This window comes from Natator depressus, chromosome 1 (genome assembly GCF_965152275.1).
Source record: "Natator depressus isolate rNatDep1 chromosome 1, rNatDep2.hap1, whole genome shotgun sequence".
Classification (NCBI taxonomy): Eukaryota; Metazoa; Chordata; order Testudines; family Cheloniidae; genus Natator; species Natator depressus.
In genome coordinates, this window is record NC_134234.1 from 115719818 (window position 1) to 115739475 (window position 19658).

The 19658-nt window shown below is 41.1% G+C and overlaps 1 protein-coding gene across 1 annotated transcript in view; it reads right to left on the reverse strand.

The window, feature by feature from the left end:
- LOC141994562 (interleukin-1 receptor type 1-like) overlaps positions 1 to 11974 on the reverse strand; it is an 82234-nt gene extending 70260 nt beyond the window's left edge. Inside the window, exons 1-2 of the mRNA XM_074964809.1 lie at positions 11852 to 11974; positions 11643 to 11735 (exon numbers count right to left, since the gene is read on the reverse strand). The gene's annotated coding sequence lies outside the window, so the exon portion shown is untranslated. The remainder of the gene's footprint in view (positions 1 to 11642; positions 11736 to 11851) is intronic.
- Between the last annotated feature and the right edge of the window lie 7684 nt (positions 11975 to 19658).

Sequence of the window (19658 nt, forward strand, 5' to 3'; positions counted from 1 at the left end):
TGGCTGAAAGGTTCCGAAAAATTCAGCCGGAGACAAAACGAGCATGGAAAATTGCAGCCTGAACAATTAATATTTGGCAACATTATAAGGAACAGAAAACAGGGCTTTTCTCCCACCCTCTTAATAGGGCAATTTGAATAAAAGGTGAAGCTACCAGTCCCACCTATAATATGTATCTGTGTGTTCCTTCGTCTGCAACATCACGTGTCATACGAATCAAAACAACTCCACACATCATCATCTGCTTCCATGAGTCTGAAGTCCAAGTTGTACAAATAGCTGTGGGGGGTGGGGGAGCGCTATTCCCATGTTTGTATATAAAAGCAATGGCAGGACATATTCCATTGTCCTACAGTATTTCCCCACATACATTTAGGAAACAAGCTGTCAACGGTGAACATTTTTATGATCTCCTGAGTTCAACAATAGCAAGTTTCCACTCTGACCAAAACAAATGTGGCTGGATTGGACAGTGAAAGAAGGGAGATGGAGGAACAGGAGACAGAAACGGATGAGAAAGAAGATATGTGAGGAGGATAAATATGTTTGAAGGAAAGGGTTAAGTCAATGAAATAGCCATATAATTTTACCAAACAGTCAAAGAAAACTGAAGAGAAAAAGAGAGACAGAAATAAAAAGCTAAAAAGACAGAATCCAAAAAGTGTCCTGAAGAGGCTGTTCGAGTGAAAAAAAAAAAACAAACAAAAAAACACCCCAGAACATTTAAAAATTATGAAAATAGATGAAGGTAAGAGACCAAAAAACAAAACAAAAAAACCCAAGGAAAGGTTACACGAAAGCAAACAAATATGAGAGAGAGATGGAAGGCAGACCAAGTAAATTCAGTTTTTGAAACGAAGTTATGGAAGGTTTGAGGCCAAAGTATCACAATAAAATACACACTTTATTTTTCTTAGAAGACATCAAAGAGCATAGTTAAATGCAAATAGAAGCAGGTGATTGTGGCTAGGTGACCTAATTGTTGAAGGCAGGAAATATCAACTGTTGGTGGCAGGAAATAACCTGTTTTAATTGAATAGGGAGGTGTTTTTGGGGGGAGAGGGATTGGTTTTTGTTTTTTTTAAAGAAACCCTACGCTTTTTTTAAGAAATCAATGCTTTGTACACTTCATAGAATGGCTTTTGTATCTGTTCTAGTTACTAATGGAAAGTTTGAGAGTGCATTTGTGCTTTGTTTTGGTACTTTTTTTAATTGAAGATATCTTTATAGTGTATTTTTCTGTTACAGAATTTCAGATAAATACTTGGAAAACTAGCTTTTATGCAAAATAATAATAATTTTCTTTTACAAAGCCTTTAATAGAAGTAATGAACTGCTTTTTAAATATAAATCTCCTTAAGAGGTCTTTAATACTTCTGGGCATAGGCGCAGACTCCGTGGGTGCTCCAGGGCTGGAGCATCCATGGACAAAAATGACTGGGTGTTCAGCACCCATTGGCAGCCAGCTCCCTCCTACCCCCCAGCACCTGCCAACTGCCTGGTGCCCTGCCAATCAGCACCTCCCCCTCTCTCGCAGCGTCTGCCGCCTGCTGCAATCAGCTGTTTCATGGCCTGCAGGAGGCTCTGGGAGGGAGTGGGAGGCATGGGGATGGGGCACACTGGGGGGAGGTGGGAAAGAGGCGGGGAAGTGGCAGGGTGAGGACTTGGGGGAAGGGATGGGGGGGGGAAGAGGTGGGGCGGGGGCTTGGGGGAAGCGGTCAGGTGGAGGCAGCGCCTGGGGCGGAGTTGGGGGTTGAGCATCCCCGGGGACCGGAGGAAGCTGGTGCCTATGTTTCTGGACCAGATGCTGGCATCCTTATTCACCTGGAGTAGGACAATATTGTGAGTAGCTCAGCTGAGGTTTTTCTCATTTTGATTTTACTGGAACTGGCTGTGGCATAAGGCACAACTTAAAGTGAAGAAGGGCAGCAGATTCTGTCCCTTTGTTAGGGGGAAGTCACAAAATGCTTCAAGAGCCCTTCCTTTAATCCCATCTGAGATCACATAAGTGTCACATAATGAAAATACAAACTATGGTGGCCATTTTAGTCTATGATTTTCTTGAACTTCAGAGCAGAATTGCAACAAACCTTACTAGAATATATTCTTAGCTTGTCCAAAAGAAATTATCCACAATGTTTTGTGTTAGTCTTTAACAGCCTGACCAATTAATAGGAAGGACGAAAGACTTTAATTGCATCTCTACTTCCACAAAGACAGGATGCTGAGAACAAAAAGATCAGAGGCCAAAAAATGGTTTAACATACGATAGTCTAAAGCCCCACATGCAATTATTTAATAGTCTGTCAGCAATGGTTCAGGTGCCTGGGCTGGCCGTAAAACACTGGCTAAGATGTTCAAAGCCACCTACAGGTTTTGGACACCCATTCCCTGTTGGGAATTGAGCAGCGGGCATCCAAGACCAACAGGGCTTTGAAAATCTCAAGCCTAGGGAATCTCTCGATGAAAGTTCTAACCCAGCAGAGCGTTACCAGTATCCCAGTAAGTGCACCACCTTGGAGCAAGGTATGGGAAAGCCTCCACCTGCATGGAGTTACTGCACACGGATGCAATGAAATCATGGATGGAAACACAGATGCTGCAACACCTCCCAGCTCAGTCCCATAGCAATCTTATCCATCCTTCAATGGCCGTTTGATGCTTTTCCAATCGACCTTCCAGGCCCATTTTTCTCTATTAGTTGTTGTTTAATAAATTGTATTTGCCTGAACTATATGATCAGTGGGTCAGGGAAGCATCCAGAGCTGAGCGAGTACTCCAGAATAGCCCTTGTCCCAAGTGACTACAACAAGATTGTGGGTTGAGCCCAGCCCCTGAATCCTGGGTCCAGCCTGGTCTGGGTTACGAGGACTCTACCACAGAGGAGAGTGGAAGGGGAGTCCTCGAGGTTAGGCAGACCTCTGGGTAAAGAGTGGGAGTGAGGACTGAGATCCTTTCGCTAGCCAATTCCACCAGCATAGTGTATAAGCCAGGAAAGTCCCCCACAATACTGGGACCATTCCCCCACTTAAACATACAAATTGGTGGTGAGCATCAGGCTACTGAAAAGTAGCCAATGTGACATTAATTTGTGAATAATCTCTCCCGCCCCCAGACCAGGATTTGGAGAATGCGGAGATAGCTCAAAGCCTCCATAGTTTCCCTTTTCCCAGGGCCTCTACACAGAATCTCACCCACTGCCTTACAGCACAACTCTGGTAAAAGTTTGCATGTCTGTATGCGGATATCTTTCAGCAAGTGAACGACCAGCATTAAAGACAGATGTGAACTGGCAATTGTGTTGCACCAGTCTTATGCTGATGTAACCAGTAGAGATGTGGAATTACACCACTGTAAATCTTGACTAATTTAGTGTTGAATGTGGCTCCTTATGTTTTGCTATTCTTTTTTCTCCCCATTATGTTTGTCTCCTTTTGTCTTAAGAGCTAGACTTTAACCCCAAAACCTAAGAGCTACCACCTTAAATTTACCCTCTGAACAAGAGCATTTGCAAGCCATCAGAAAGTCTTTCAAGCAAGGACTTTCCCTTAAAAAAACACTCCATATAAAAGAGAGAAAGGGTATAAAGGGAGATTAATTTTAAATTCAGTAAACCTTAATTTAGCAAAGTGGTTTTTCCTCCTTTTTGATGTTTAATAAATGTTGAAGTTTTTTGGAGGTGGGGGGTTGGTAATGCAGAAAAAGTGAGACCAAACTGTTGGTGTCACAACCACAAACTATAATTACTGTGAATGCTAGGCCAGAAAAGAAAGTAACAGCTAGGAATGGTTTTAAACCAACTCCTAAATGCTTATCTGATCCTTACAATATGGCAAAGAAGCCAGGGTAGGGGCAGGGCACTGCGGTCCAGTGAACAACTGGGAAAGCGGGGATGAGTCATCTGCTATTCCTTGAAAATGTCAAGGAGAGATAGAGAGGCTCTGACTTTCCATTCAAGAGCTTTTGCTTGCACATCATATACAAGCGAAAAGGGCACAGGGATAATTTATTTTCCATTTTCAGATCACCTTTAAGGTGACTAATTTAGAAAAAATAGTGCATAACTGCTCAATTCCAAACAATACCTCAGATATATTTAGCAAATATGGTTACAATGGTGGTGTCAGTCCATTTCTTAGTGGTCTGACCTCCTTGTTATGATGAAACTGTGACAGACATCTGTTTCTCTCTCTGGGAAGGAGAGGGGAACCTTGCTGTTCTGGTCCCTGCCCCCTGACAGACACCATAACCATCTTACTCTGCACAAAACCCTGCCATTCCAATAGATTTGAACTCTATGCAGGCAGATCTTTTTGTAGGATCAGGACCTAAGCTGGTACACACACAAAATGAAAACAAGAATTTCTAACATGTATATGTCTTAATAATAAAGAAGTGGATTGGTACAAGGCATTGTACTTTAATTGACCTTAATTTCCCCAGTCCTAGCAACAAGGAGCAAAGCAGACCCTGCTCTAGCTATATGAGATAATTATGCTGACTTGTTTTTACCATCTGAGCTAAGTAAGATAAATGAAAGTGGGAGAACTCTGAGTCATCTTAATTGAAAGGCTGCTTGGAAGGAATGACACACATAATAAATTGAGAGGTTTTTCCATGTGTTCCTTAACTCATTAAAAGACTTAATGCACAGGATTTCCTAGCCAGGAACTACAACATTATTTATCTAACGACCATGCTAATGTGACTGGATTAGGATAATGTTTTCTCCATCTGGCCCACTGTAAAAAATTCTGCTTTAAACTGCAGCCCTGAAATATTTAGATATCAGATTTTATTTTTATTTATATATTCTTAGACTTGGAAAGATTTAATTTTTATTGTTTATAAAACTTGACAAACAATATTTGCTTTGTTTTTAATCCATGAAAGTTATTGCAGTACCAGGAAATGTAATAAAGCTAAGACACTAATTATTTACTTTAATTTTATAAACATACAAGTCAGTTTATAACAGGTACAGAAATAAAATGTCATAATATTGTATATGGATTGCCAGTTCAAACCGAGTGCACATCTTACAAGTGCACTATATAACAACTTTTTCTTTCTGTATCTGTAAAATTAGTTTTGGAGAAGTAAGTGGAGCAAAAAACTAGATGAATGCCACTATATAAGCCCAAATCCTACAGATTTACAAATGTGCTTTACTTTATATTGTGAGTAGTCACACTGGGTGAAATCCTTGCCCCACTGAAGTCAACGGGAATTTTGCCATTGACTTCAATGGGGCTAGGATTACACTGACTTCAGTGGGACTGTTCATGATGTGTAAAGTTAATCATATGTATAAATCTTTCCAGGATTGGGGCCTTCCTCATTAAAACCTAACCCTTCTAAGACTACTTATATTGTATTTTACATTTTTTAATTCTGGGCTTCAGTAGGATTTCCCCCCAAGAGGGTAAGCAATTTGGAGCAGGGACATTCTTTTGTCACCTAGCACAATGGGGTCCTGGTCCATCGCTAGGGCTCCTAGATGGTAATACAAATAAATAAATATATTCTGCACAGGGATGAATTTCACTCTAGAAGAGCAATGCTGGTACATTTAATATTACTTTCTAAATTCTGTATCCTGCATCCCTAAGTACATGGAAGTAGTATTGAAGTTATTATTAGTTTGAGGAATGCATCAAGAGCTTGCAGAATTGAACTCCTAAATCAAAAGTTGTACTTTAAAGATGAAATGTACCCACCGTCTATAACAAGCAATATTTTGCACTTTCTTGGTGCCTTCCACCAGAGGATCTCAAAATGCTTTAAAAGCATGAACGACTTAAACTTCACCGCTGTGTCTTTAACAGAGACACAGGAAGCTTAAATTACTTAAGAAAGTCTGTGGAGGAGCCAGAAATGAAAACCAGATCTTCTTGCTTCCAATCTTGTCTCTAACCAAGATCTTTGGCCTCTCACATTTTCAAAGAACCTACAGAAGTTATGCACCCAGTTACCAGAAGTCCCAGTCTTAAATCTCAAACTCTAACTAATGCAAGTGGTCTCATTTATTCAAATGATTGAAGTCAGAGTTTTCAAGACTAGGCCAAAAATATATATATATATATAGTTTTCCTGAGGATAGAACTACGTAGGGATGATCTCTTCGAAGTGCATAGACTGACATTTTCCAAATACTTTTAATAATAGTGCACCGGATAATTTCAAAATTGGAGCAAAATAAAAGTATCTATAGGACATTTCTAAATTGGATCAATAGCTAGTGCTTTCCAGACAGTGGTCCAAACAACGCTGATAGGTTTGTAGCGACTACTTTTCCACAAACTTCATCTATTCATTTTGGAGCATTACCAGGGTTTATTACGGCAATTCCTTGATAAAAAACTAAAAACCACTGAACCCGATGGACAGACTCCATTTTACTACAGTGGCTTTGGATCAGGCCTTAAATGCCAGTAACTCTGGACTTAATATTGAACAGGTGCAGAACAAAGATAAGAGGCTCTGGAAAAGTACTGCTTTCCTCTGACTGGCTGTATAAGTTGCAAGAATTCATAATACAGGACGTGCAAAGGACACTTCAAAACATATCCAGCCTGAGTCTCCTCTCACTTTCAGTAAATCAGGAGCAACTCCATAGAAATCAGTGGGGTTGCAGTGGTGCAAATGAGATCAAAATCAGGCCTTATTGTTTTATAAACACCCATTAGAATTCCACAGGGACCCATTATCTTTCAACACTATATGTAGCTGCTTTTTAATCAGGAGATTAAATGTATTAAAGTAACTAAGGTTTCAGAGTAGCAGCCATGTTAGTCTGTATTCTCAAAAAGAAAAAGGAAGACTTGTGGCACCTTAGAGACTAACCAATTTATTTGAGCATAAGCTTTCGTGAGCTACAGCTCACTTCATCGAATGCATCCGATGAAGTGAGCTGTAGCTCACGAAAGCTTATGCTCAAATAAATTGGTTAGTCTCTAAGGTGCCACAAGTCCTCCTTTTCTTTTAAAGTAACAGTACAAGATGACTTTATAGAAAGATGCAATATAATCATAGAAATGACATACAGTTACCAAACTTTTTAAATGAATTGTGTAAACTGTTGTGTAACTACAGTATATTGTTACAAAACTGGATTTTTTTTAAAGTTACTTAATATAAAGGAAATGATTAACAATAGAACAGGTTGAGAGATTATTTTACAATCCAAGCTAATTAAAGACTCAGTTTAAGTCTCACCTCCAATATCTGGGTGTCTCTCTAGATAAGATACTTGTTTAATTAGACGTACTGCATCTTGCTAATATAGGTCAGTTTTAACTGTACATTTGCTTATTTATTACTATTCTTTACCACCTTAACATTCTTTGGACCAAATCCTCTCAATCCATGCAAAGTTCAACTAATACTAATGGGTGTTCCCCCAGGACTGATTGACTCTTGCCTTTGCTGCCTTGGAGTGCTCATGCTGACGCTTCACAGCAGGCATTACAGCCATGGGCAGGGGCTGAGGCCACTGAACATCCCAACCCAGGTGGTTTTGGCCAGTGAATCTGCCTAGCCACTGACCATGTATCTGTACCCAAAAAACAAACAAAAAAACAACAAACATTCATCTGGAATCAACGCCAGATACTGCCTCATTGCCTCCTCCCCACACAGAAAAACTAAAAGAAGGGCCAAAGCTATTAAAAAAAATCATATGAGTTTCCATGTGCAGAGTTTTCAGGTCTCATGCAGGCAGGGGAGCTGGATTTACCTTCCCATTTTGTGGGCAGGAGGCCAGATATCACAGAGCACCATGGAAGCATAGAATGTCCATGCAGGTGGCCAAACTTCATCTTCTCCCTCTCCTCTAGCAGCATAGCTCCACCTCATCTGGCCCCTTCCACTTCTGTCCTTACTTCCCCAAAGGTTTAGCATTAAGTCCTGTAGATATTTGCTGGGGCATAATTCAATGTAGCGTGGATCTCCCCCAGCCATGACCTTCATTGCTCAGTGATGCCCACTAAACAAGAACCCAAATTTGTAGCATTTGTCCAGAAAAGTTTCAGAAGAACCAGAGGGAAAGAAGGGATGGTGCTGTTTAAATTCAGCTCCTCTCCCTCATTTTGCTAACATTTAAGCAAGTTTTCCTAACTTTTCATCCCTTCTTAGCTGAGGGCTGATAGAGATGGGAAAATAATAAAAGCTCTTAAATTTAGTCTTCAGATTGGGAATTTCCTGTTATACAGCATGCACTTGAAGTTCATTCCTTATTCATACTTGGAATTTTTCCATTTTATCTCCCAATCTCCACATTGGTTCTGTAACAACTACCCTGGGAAACAGATTCAGCCTCCTCCTCCTCCTTTTGATTAAACTCTATTTTATCAAGGACATGTTGATAAGTAATAGACCTCACATTTCACCCCTGCACTGTCAGATATAGTAGTCTTGATTCCTCCCTCTCTTTTATACACTAGGTTAATTAACTGACTTCAGTAGAATTACTGCCAATTTCCAACAGTATAAATGAAAAGACAATCAGTCTCAGTGAGTTTACAATGCTCAGCCTTTTACTAGCCTAGGAAGGAACTGCAGATGTAGGACCAAATCTTGTTTGCCTTGCTCCTGTGAACAGTCCTATTGATAAGTAGGGCCAGCAGTATTTGGTCCATAGTCTAGTATCATCTTGGATCTCCAGCTTTGCTTCCCAATATAGCTACATAGCCTCCACTATCTGCTTATCTGTTGGTCCATTTCCAAAGAAGTGAACAACTCACACTTAGTTTACGTGAATAACCCAGAGCAAGTATGTGAGTGACCATCACAATGACAGGTTGTAAGAATATAAAAAAGGATTCTGTAGGAAGTGAGCAAATTACCTAAGTTTTTTTCAGAACCTTTAATTAACCCTGTTTGTTACAACAGTGTTAGTCATCCTGGCCCAGATCCTCAAATGGTATTTAGGCACCCCCCTCCCAGTAAAATCAATGGAATTAGGTGCCTAATCACCTTTTATTATTTGGGCTCATGTCCCTAGACGACTTCAACCTCTTATTGTTTACATTTCTTTTTTTTTTTTTTTTTTTTTTTTTTTTAAAGAAAGATTCTGAACTTAGAAAAAGGCATCATCTCAGACCCTTAGGACCACCTGAGTTTACTACACTCATGAACCCTTTGTGAAGTAAAGCTTGTTTAAAGTATTGCCATCCCTGCTCAGTCCAAATAGTTGGTGTAGGGCAGAAGCAAGTGGGAAAACAAAAGTTGTGCAGAGAGGTTTATGCTCCTTCTTCCAGACTCCCACAGATCAAGTATATGCATTGCTTAAATATGCACAAATACATTGGCCCCAAATGTCCTCCTGATTCATGAAGCAAAATACACAATTCTGACATCTCAAGGTCCAGGTTTCCTGAAATGATCAACTGCCACTACAAGCAAACAACAACAAAAATCAGGTTCTGGGCAACTTTAAATAGTCAGTTTGTGACCTAGGCCCAATCCAACTCCTATTAAAGTCAAAATGACTTCAGGGTGAATTGGCCTGGACCACATCCCCTAGCAAAAGGAATTTGGAATTGATCCCGACCAATGGGAAATCTTGGCAAGTGATCATAACAAGTGGTGCCATTGTCTTCATCAGTGTATCAAAGTCCATGACAGGAGCTGGCTCCTACAGCTTGAAGAGAGAAGAGCCCGTAGGAAGCAAGCAGTTCCCAACCAAGATACAGACATTTGCAATAACTGCCAAAGATCGTGCAAGCCTCAGATTGGCCCATTCAGTCACATGAGACATTGCAAACCATCTACATCATAAGCTGCAATTCCCACCGTCTCTTGCAGACGAAAGGATGCCAACACAGGTTTAAAAACAAAGCTGGAAAAATGAAAACACTTCTGAAACTGAATCTAGTGTAAGATGCAGTATTATTGTAGCTATGTTGGTCCCAAGATGGGAGAGAGAGATTGAGAAGGTAGGTGAGGTAATGTCTTTTATTGGACCAACTTCTGTCTCTCTCACCAACAGAATAAAAACAGATTACCCACCCAACTTGTCTCTCTAGTGTCAGGCTCTTTTTCAGCTCATGAAAATACACAAGTTCACCCTAGTGTGACACTGTTGTAACTGGAGTAAGTCAGCTTTGGCCCCTTACTTGTGCGCTGGTTTATACAATTGTCTTTTGTCATTTCAGAGTTATTTCATACGATTGAAACAGTAACAACATTTCATAACAGGCAGAAGCACTTGTCGTAGAATTTCTAAGACAGACAGACTTAAAGAACTAAATAAAGTCTTTTCCCACAGCATTAATTCAAGCTTATGTTTCGGTCTACCTACCTCTTAGATTCTAAAATATATTTTATGGGAATGTAAAACCCACTCAATCATCTTAATCACTTCCTCAGAGAGGAAGCGTGGTCCAGTAGCTAGGGTGTTAGTCTGGGCTTGCAACTGAAGTTAGACACGATGGTGCTTTTGAAAATTCCAGTAGGTGCCTAAATACCATTTAAATCCAGAATTTTAAATTCTGTCCCTTAGTTTCAGTGTTCCTCAGTTCCCCATCTGTAAAATACGGATAGCAGCAGCTCCCTACCTCACAGGGCAGTTGTGAGGATAAATCCATTAAAGATGGTTAGGTGCTCAGATATTACCGTGATGGGGCCATAAGTAGCTTAGACAGATGGTTCATGTACATGCATGTGAGAGCAAGACCTATTTTGTGAATGTATTAAACCAAAAAATATATATATTCTTGTGTGTTCCATAAACAGACTCATCATACGAATTCCATAAAATGCCTTCATACCTGCCTCTAACTCAGGTCAAATCACTATACATACATATTAATATTTGTAACTGAGTGGGCTTGAAAGCAACACTAGCATCAAAAAATTGCTGAGCAATATGAGCTGGCTGATGAGGAGGCCTCGTTCAGTGGACTGGTTTTAACCCCAGCTACCTTTGTCTTCTGATTAGAAGACTGATTAGAATGCCTCCAATAGCCATTTTGCCAAATTGCCCATGACCTGTTCTTCTACAACAGCCTTAGAAACTCTTATCGATTGCTTGGCCACAGTTGTACAGGAAAGAAAACTGTGACCGATCTAAAATAAGGCTCAAGACAGCGGGGGAGGTCTGGAGCTCATTTGTGTGAGCATTCCTCTCATCTCGGAGTGTTGCAATTCCCTGTGACGCAGGGACTTTTTTGGTATCCCACCACAGGCTGACCTTTTCTCTGACTAGGGGAGTCATTATCCACAGCTTCCTAGAGACTGCAGTTACTGAGTGCTCAGGGAGGACTTAGTGTTCTACTGTTCTCAATTTTCATATCTATTATAAACTATAGATACGCAGGGTATAGATTATCTTTATTCAAACTTTCCCGAAATGCAATGCATGCATTAGCTTAATTTATACTCACAAACAACTGTAAACATTTGTTACAATGCCTGGAAGTAATGAGAAATCAGTGGCAGATAGATACCCTTTGAGGGCCTGATCCAAAGTCTAGGTCACCATTGAAACCTCAGTGGGCTTTGGTTTAGCCCTTAAAGCCAGTCAGAACTTCTCATAAAATTTAGTCATTTTACTGCACAACATAGAAAAGCTAATGACAACATTAAATCCAGAGAAAAGATCACATAGTCCAATAAACATTTGACTTTAACTATCTTACTTCACATGTAAATTGGGAACGGCACCTCCACTTCTGTCTTATAGGTGATCCTCCAAAAGAAGAATGCTGAGCTGTAGCTGGCCTTTTAGAAACCTGTATATGAAGAAAATTAAGAAAACACTTTCAACAAGCAGCACTTCAGTTCTCCATCTTTTTCCTCCCCCAAAGTTTTTATACCCAGTTTTTACACTACATTAAAATATACATACAGGACAGTTGCTAGTATGTTTTTAACTTGCTATTAATTACCGCTGTTTGTGAAAGAGCAGCAACAAAAGGGAAAGTTCTTGTCTTATACTTTTGTTACACTGAATCAGTTAGTTCTTGAATCCTCTAGGAACGGCACTTTCAGGAAGTCTGAACAGGAAACTATGAGCTGGGCATATTGTCAAGAAGTGTCAGAAAGATGCCAGAAAGTTGCAAAATACAAGCTTTAGTCAACTCACATGAACCACTAAATGGTTCTCTTTTTAACCATTCCCTTCACTCAAAAATTCTGTGAAAAGCCGCTGAACTGAATGGCAGCATCAATTTCAGTAACAAAACCCATGGTACTGTTTTTCATTCTGTACTATAAACCTCTTCATTTCCTCATCTGTCACACCATCTCCTTTGGTGTTTTTCATGAATGTACACACAAAGTCTGATCTTATCTCCCACCGATTTTACACACAAGTACTTCAAATAAAGTTATCCCAAATGTACACAGGGGTAAGTGAGATTAAAAAAATCAGACCTAAATGTGTAAACATTCTGTATAGCAGATCAATGAGTTCATAAAGATCAAAGCTTTTAGAAAGTCTATATTGTTAAAGGAAATTTGCCAGCATCTCTGTCAAACCATCTAGCTTTTTTTCCCCAAGACAACTGCAGTCAGAGCTGCTTACATTTGAGCCTGACAGTAGCAACAATGTGACATTAGCATTTTAATAACCAATATAAAGTTATTGCAAAACCATGTGTACAGTACAAATCTCTCATTGCACTAAATGTGAACTCACTTCAGCCTTGCCACGCCCATTAAAAATACATAAGACTTTAAACTTTATTTAACAACATGTATTTCATTTGATAGAACCATGTAGAGAAAGAGGTATATGTATGTTTAAAGATGAATGAAGTTGATACAAGACAAAAAGTGCTGGAAAGACTTCATTGTCCAGTCATCTCTGCTGAACAGACAGAGGGGAATCAGAAAGACGTGTTTCTATGTTAAGGCCTCACACACTGCCTGCTGAGGCTAATAATCAGGCCCTAATGCAGTCATGAGTGCCCTCTGCAGCCAGAGACAGAACTGGTCGTGGAATCCTGTCAACCGTGGCCACATGCAAGCTGCAGCAGTCAGGAGCTGTCTGAGAACACAACTTTCCTTTTTTGACCCTAAAAATAAAAAACCTAATAACCACCACAAAATGAAAGAATTGGCTTTTTTCTTTCCCACAAATAATTGTGGAGTAAATATGCTCAGGAATATGGGTGGGAGAAAAGCTATTAATTCTGAAAGTTAGCCTAGGAAAAATAAGCCCTTTTAACACTTAAACTTGAAAGATTTTTAATGCTAGAAACAATCATAAGACTCCCACTTAAGCCCTGTTTGGAGGGCCTTGTGCTGACCTCACACAGGAGTGAACTGCACCCCGGTGAAGCAAGTAGGACATTTTGTGTGATAGAGGGGAATATACCTTTCTGTCATGGGGTACACTCACCACTAGGGGGTTCCTTCTCCTGGCCACTCTGGGAATTAGCTCCAGTCATGTCTCGTGTCACCTCTGTCACTTGTCCATGCACCTTGCTGCTTCTCTCTCTCTCTTTCTCCAGCTCATGATGCTTTCTTTGTAATTTGGCCCTCCAGCCAGCTCACTATAGTCCTCCCACTGGATGACTGTCCTAGACAGTCTTCTGCTCCACTGCCTGGTCTGTGCCACCTCCCCAGTGGTTGGTAGGGAACCAGGGCCCACGTACTATTCCAGGTTCCATCCTAGGGACCCTACAACCAGCATCCAACATCTGCACTGTCCCAAACCTTCCTACTGTTTCACTGGGCTGCTCCTATTTCACCTCTGTCAGGCTTTTTCTCCACTCTTCTCTGGGTTGGCCCTTCCCTCAGGACCAGGACCACGACCTCCGGGCTTCTATTCTCCCCCATTTTCCTCCTTTCCCTCTCTAAGGCTAGAGAGAGAGAGTGTGACTGCAGCTCCATTCTGCTTCCAGGCTTTATCATAGCTCAGCCAGCTCCTTCTCAGATGGGCTCAATTCCTAATCAGGGGTTGTTTATCTAGCTTAATTCCCCTCAGGTGCAGCCTATCAAGTTAATTGGCCCCCTTCTCAGTCTCATTAACCCTTTCAAGGCTGGTGTGGGGTGAACACCCCATCATACCTTCCAAATCTTTCCTTCTTTTTATTAACTAAAGCCTTGAAGAGGTGGAAACTTAACAGTTAATTATTCTGAGTCCTGCTAATAAAGCTTTGGAAGCTGCCAAAACCACATCATTTGAGGATAATTTGAGTAAAAGCTTGCCTCTCTCCTTTTTTATGCCAGATACCCTATGCAAATTCTCATATTACCCAAAATGTAAGTCTTTCAGGGGAGGTGTACAGGGTGAAATCCTTGCTCCACTGAAGACAATGTACATCCAGTAAAGTGACTAAGGCATCAGGATTTCATGGAAATATAACGTTGTGTACACCCATTTTTCATTCTAATGACTGACACACACAATAGAACTGACTTGTTTCCTGGTAGCTACTCAAACAAGCCTTTAAACCTCTCCTATGCAGGAAGCGTTTAGCCAAGAAAAAGAGCATTCTCTCTTATCTCACCCTGATTTTTCATTCTTTTTTTCTTCATCCTCCTTCTATATTATAAGTAATGGGAAGTAAATGAAAATAAAGTGAGATACCTTGATTGGGGCAGGGGGTTGGAGTGCAGGAGGGAGTGCAGGGGTCAGCCTCTGGGAGGGAATTTGGGTGCTGGCTCTGGGCTGGGACAGGGAGTTGGGATGTGGAAGGAGGTGAGATCTCTGGACTGGGGCAGGGGGTTGAGATGCAGGAGAAGGTGACAGGTGCAGCACTTACCTCAGGCGGTGCAGCTCCTAAAGCGACTGGCACACAACCCTCTGGCAGTGGCTCCTAGGCAGGGGTGGCGGGGCAGGCGGTCTCTGTGTGCCGCTGCCCGCAGGCGCCGCCCCTGCAGCTCCCATTGGCTGCCGTTCTAGGCCAATGGGAGCTGTGGAGTCAGCCGTTGGGCAGCACGCTGAGACACTCCCCCCCCCCAAGGGGCTGCAGGAACATGCCGGCCACTTCCAGGAGCAGCGTGGGGCCACCGGCCATGGCAGACAGCCTGCCTGAGCCCTGCTGCGCCACTGGACAGGACTCAGGGACAAGTTGTCAGATGAGATTTGTCCTGCATTTTGGGGGCCCCATCGTTGGGGGCCCTGTGCCACCAAATGGTTTGTTTCATGGTAAATCCACTCCTGAGCTGGCCCACAAGGACTCCCCCATTTTCTTCATTTAAACCCTTCCACTTATTCTGTGACGCACACAAGAAATTGAGCTATCTACTTAGCTGTTGAACTGATAACTCTCATGACTGAGCTGTTCATCACTATGGAGGGAGGGGCGAGAGGACACCAGAAGCTGGGGGTGGGGGAGTTGCTGTGAAGAGAAGACAAGAGGGTTGAACAATGGAGAGAACAGGGGAGAGTCTTAAAAATAGAAACAAGCAAATGTATGACTATTAAGACCCATACCTCTCATCACCCTCATTGCTCTACTTATGTGTCACAATCCTTTCCCCCCAGCCTTTCCCTGTGTGTCTTTTTAAAATATTTATCTCAAAGAGCACGGGATAAGAGTTTGTGTTTTTATTTGTGTTTGGAAAGTGCATAGCACAGCTTGGGGCACTACAGCAATCTTAATATTAAATACAGATCTACTCACAATGCTATGGAAATGGTCAGCCCACATCTCAGCTCCCGCCCTAGTTATGCAGCCTGAACCCTGAGGGCTGCTGGGAAGTCATTAGAAAGAAGCACAAATGCCTTAGAGACTAGTACATTTTGGCCATGGGTAATTAGTGGAATAGGTGGCTGTCATAAGGCTGCCCCTCCTAGAGTGCCCTGCAGCAAGCCAGGTTCACCTACCTCAGTTTCCCCCTCAGAGTCCCCAGTAACTTCACATGAGCTTTCTTGACTCAGTAATACTCTACCTTGGGGACAGTTATCATCAAAACACAGCCCAAACTAGTCCATAACAAAAATCCCCAGTAAAGTGCCTATATCACACCAGCTTACATTGTCCTTACAGACCCATGACATGATGCCCCACATGCCACACCTGGCTCTAACAATCATCTTCAGTCTCTCTACCAAGAGGTCCACCCCAGCCTTTCCAACTGGAGTGCAACCCTACTCTTCCTGGTAGGAACCCCTACAGCATCTTGGCTGGGAAACCATCTTCACCATTGTACTCTAAGGCAACCCTGACTCCTCTCTCTTGTAGCACTCAGGTGCCCTCTTTTAAGCTTAAGTGGGTCAGCTGATAAGGCACAGGTGCAATGACCCGGCTCCCTCTTAAAGGGCTAGTATCATCCTGTAACTGGGGTGAACTGTAAGGGCATTTGCTTGCACTTCATACGAATAGATGCAAGCAGTCTGAGATGAGAAATCAGAGCTCAGTACACATTTGGGGCCAACAATCCTTACTCATGCAGAATTCCCACTGTATTCAATGAGAGTAGGAATGGCAGGATCAAGACTTTGAAAGTTAATGTTATTGTCTGCACGACAGAGGGGCTAAACAATATATAATGCTCCACTGAAGTAACTATATACTGACTCTTTAAGAATATGTAGCTCATATATTGGTTCTCCAGCACCACGGAGCTGAAGCTGTACTTCATGTTATGTCATGTTTCAATTTTCTAAGGTACCGATTGATGCAAACTCTGATCTTCCTCCAGGATGTCATTTCAACACTGTCCAGTACAAAGTGGTTAGAAGCTACCCTATGTCCTAACCTCCTATGCACTTCAAGCATAGTTGCTGACAGAAAGCCTTTTACACCAAGCCCAAGATTTGTAAAGTTGTTAGTAATGGTGAAACTCACCAAGACATTGACATATCCTTTCAGGTAGTTCAGCTGTATAATAATTTATGCCATCTTGCTGCCAAGGTACTGTAATTGCATGCAGTATACCCACAGTAGCACCACACTTTGAGTTTCTTTAAACATTTTGAGGGTTGTAGAGCTGGGATCTAAGTGTGCTGTGAATCAGCTGCAGGTGTAAATAGGCACTTTATGTAATGGAGAAGGGAGAAACAACCTTTAGCATGTTTTTCCTTCTCTCTTTTTAAATGGAATAATTACGGAAAAATCCCTGCACCCTTCTAAAAAAAAGTTATTTCTCATGGCTGTCGTCATCAGAAGGCTAAATCTGTTGTCTGTGATGTTATAGTCATGAATAATATATAGTCATGAATGATCTCTGGAATTTTTTTTTCAGTAGCAACCTTCAATTTGGCACCCATGTCCTTATGTAGGCAAATAGTTCTTAGTGCATTTTATAGCACCCCCAAATCAGGCAGTTATGTTTGTAATTGCAATAAAATATCAGTGCACCTGTTTGAGGCCACTATTATTTGCAGGTATAAAATTATCACAGCCAAATCAGAAGCCAAGTTCAGCTTAAGAAAATTCTCAAACAACTTTTGCAACATTATAATCAATAGGGTTGTGAACATCAAACATTAATGTGAACCATTTGCTGACTTGCTTCTGACGTCCAATTCCCAGCTGCCAAAATAGCCATTGCGTAAGTCACTTGAAAACAAACATTGAGGGCAAATAACATTTGAAATGTCTTCTTGGTAAAAGCAAATAACTCATAATGGAAACTTACAGAAGACAAGACAGACGGAAACTTAAGACAAAAATACAAAAAGAAAGTTTATACCATTTTTTTCAATGTGATGTCTGACAGCTTTATTATGTAACCATATTATTATTTTACCTGTGTACCTGCAATAAAAGAGAATTAATATATCGAAAGAGTGTTTTGGTCTGGTTAAAATCTTTAGCAGTCCATGAATAAATACAAGAAAAGATCTCTAGGTTCTGATTACTTTACTTGAGTTTACTCTCATAGTTACGATGACCTCACTAGAGCTACAGGTTTGTGTGTGCCCTAATAGCCTGGGACAAAAAACGACACAGGGGCTTCAAACTCCATGGATTTAAGTATTAATTTTACATGCACATAACACCACTCGTTCTGAAGGATCCCCAAATACTTTTCAGATGGCATACTGTGTCCGGATCATTCATTCAACAATGAAATGCAGCCAGCCATTCTGAACCACTAACAGTGCACAAAGTCAAGAATAACTTCCTACCTAAAGCTAAAGGGAAAGTTCAGCTTGCCAGAATGTACTTCAAGACTTCCCTACAGATTGTCATTTAAACTTTTCATTAAAAAAGAAGTCTCAGTTGTCAATACAAGGTGTTGGTGCTTTAGCAAAGAATCCAAACCCTCCCTCAATAAGATCAAGAAAAAAAAAGATGAGCTCTTCAAAGATTTACAAAAACTCTGCTAAAGAAGCTCCAAAACTATGGAAATGCCAAGGTTAAATGGCTGCATTGGTGTACTGCAGCCTGGAGAAAAGGAATGGTTCATAAACTCCCCTATACTAGGAGTAAAGAACAAAAATCTCCTCTTAATTACATTAATAATGTCATTATTAATTACTTAATTATGTACATAACTAATCAAATGACAACCAATAATTCTACAATGTAAATAAGAAAAACAACAAGAAACATTGTCTGAGAATAAATTCAGTGTCAGGACACACAGAATATTGGGATATATTGTTTCTTACAAGTCTAATTTACAAAATTTCAATTCTAGCCTCTTCCATGCAGGTTCTTATACCATGCTCATCCTGTAGGGTCTGATTGCCTTCCAGTAGTGCATTAATCAATGTGACTAACATCTGTCACGTCTCTATTTCTCTCATCCTTTTCCCAGGAGGAGAAGCATGTGCAGTGGTGTACATTATTTTGGAAGGGTTTTGTTTGTGTTTAATATACAGAGTGGTATGTTTTTATTCTGGAAAAAGGAAGGTTAAAGAAACGGGCCTTGCACTTGGAGAGGAAGGTGGTGAGGTTTGGGATGGTCCATAGTTCCTGTGGGATTTCATTTTGGACTGGCCCCTGAGAAAGTACTGTTTCCTGTTCAGACAAGCTTGACCCTTATTATTGAGAATTTCATTATGCCTGAGGAGTGGAGCTGTTGACCACAGTCAGTATCCTGGAGCTTTAGATGATCTTTTAGATACACTGGACCCAGGGCAGAGAGTGTGTCATAAAAATAAAGGAAAGGGTAAAACCCCTTTAAAATCCCTCCTGGCCAGAGGAAAAATCCTCTCACCTGTAAAGGGTTAAGAAGCTAAAGGTAACCTCTCTGGCACCTGACCAAAATGACCAATGAGGAGACAAGATACTTTCAAAAGCTGGGAGAAGGGAGAAAAACAAAGGGTCTGTGTCTGTCTCTATGATGCTTTTGCCAGGGACAGAACAGGAATGGAGTCTTAGAACTTAGTAAGTAATCTAGCTAGGTATGTGTTAGATTATGATTTCTTTAAATGGCTGAGAAAATAGCTGTGCTGAATAGAATGAATATTCCTGTCTGTGTGTCTTTTTTGTAACTTAAGGTTTTGCCTAGAGGGATTCTCTATGTTTTGAATCTAATTACCCTGTAAGGTATCTACCATCCTGATTTTACAGAGATGATTTTTTTTTTTACTTCTATTAAAAGTCTTCTTGTAAGGAAACTGAATGCTTTTTCATTGTTCTAAGATCCCAGGGTTTGGGTCTGTGATCACCTATGCAAATTGGTGAGGATTTTTACCAAACCTTCCCCAGAAAGTGGGGTGCAAGGGTTGGGAGGATTTTGGGGGGGAAAGACGTGTCCAAACTCCGTTTTTTTCAGGAACCCAGATAAAGTTTGGTGGCGGC